The 1,608-nt window shown below is 48.6% G+C and overlaps 1 pseudogene; it reads right to left on the bottom strand.

Moving 5' to 3' along the window:
* Positions 1-658: 658 nt before the first annotated feature.
* On the bottom strand, positions 659-1,608 carry LOC129545108 (mitogen-activated protein kinase 14 pseudogene; annotated as a pseudogene).

Here is a 1,608-nt window from a genome sequence, read left to right as displayed (position 1 = left end):
GTCCCTGGGATTCTCCAGGCAAGAACACTGAAGTGGGTTGCCATTTCCTTCTCCATGTGTGAAAGTGAAAAGTGAAAGTGAAGTCGCTCAGTCGTGTCCGACCAGTAGCGACCCCATGGACTGCGGCCCACCAGGCTCCTCTGTCCATGCGATTTTCTAGGCAAGAGTCCTTGAGTGGCTTGCCATAGTTGAGTTCTGAGAACCACACTAATCAAGTTAGTCACGGACTAGTGCACAGAAGCCAGCTGGTCCTTTCCGGCTGACACAGAATGAGGGATGGTGCCCCGTGTGAAGCAGCCAGGAGGTGTGAGCCTTCTCTCTGAGCCACTGTGGGATGTGGTCAAAGCCAACCCTCAGCATCAAGGCAGGGCCACAGGAGAGGCCAAGATGGCAAAAGCATGACTGGGGTCTTGGATGTTTAATATTTTCTTACTTTGCTTTTAACAAACCATACAAAGTGGCAGCTCTCGCCTGCCTCGTGGCCTCTCACGAACAAGAACAAGCAGAGGCCGCCACGGAGCATCCGTCACTCCACGTAGAGTCACTGTGATAGTTTGCTCATCATGTTTTACCCTCCCACAAAGTCAGACACACACACACACACCCCTTCCACCATGGAGGAAATCTTTGCAACAAGAGGCACTTGAATGATATTTTGAGAGTTCTCGTGAAAAGGCCTTCCCCTCACAGTGAAGTGGGGTCAACAGAATAGAAACCAGACACTCAAGACTCCATCTCTTCTTGGTCAAGGGGTGGCGGCACAACGCTGACGACGTCATCATAGGTCAGGCTTTTCCCTTCGTCTATAAGGAGGTCCCTGCTTTCAAAAGACTGATCACAAGGATCAGCCACTGGTTCGTCATCAGGATCGTGGTACTGGGCAAAGTAGGCATGTGCAAGGGCTTGTGCTGCTGTAATTCCCTTATCTGAGTCCAATACAAGCATCTTCTCCAGCAGGTCGACAGCCAAGGGATTGGCACCAATAAATACATTTGCAAAATTCATCTTCGGCATCTGGGTCAAAGACTGAATGCAGTTTCTTGCAGACTCTGAGGAGATTTTCTTCAAAAGCTCAGCCCCTGGGGTTCCAACGAGTCTTAAAATGAGCTTCAACCGATCAATATGGTCTGTACCAGGAAACAACGTTCTTCCAGTCAACAGCTCGGCCATTATGCATCCCACTGACCAAATATCAACTGTCTGGTTGCAGTGCATCCAGTTCAGCATGATCTCAGGAGCCCTGTACCACCTGGTGGCCACATAGCCTGTCATTTCATCATCTGTATGTCGAGCCAGTCCGAAATCCAAGATCTTCAGCTCACAGTCTTCATTCACAGCTAGATTACTAGGTTTTAGGTCCCTGTGAATTATGTCGGCTGAATGTATATACTTGAGACCTCTGAGAATCTGGTAGATAAGGAACTGAACGTGGTCATCTGTAAGCTTCTGACATTTCACGATGTTGTTCAGATCTGCCCGCATGAGATGGGTCACCAGGTACACATCATTGAATTCCTCCAGAGACCTTGCAGGTGTGAAAACATCTAACAGACCAATCACATTTTCATGCTTCATATGTTTAAGTAACCGCAGTTCTCTGTAGGTTCT

Source organism: Moschus berezovskii, chromosome 27, assembly GCF_049115385.1.
Source record: "Moschus berezovskii isolate FMDL1 chromosome 27, NW_MosBer_1.0, whole genome shotgun sequence".
Classification (NCBI taxonomy): domain Eukaryota; kingdom Metazoa; phylum Chordata; class Mammalia; order Artiodactyla; family Moschidae; genus Moschus; species Moschus berezovskii.
The sequence above is the reverse complement of the archived record's forward strand: the minus strand, read 5'-3'. Positions and strand labels throughout refer to the sequence as shown.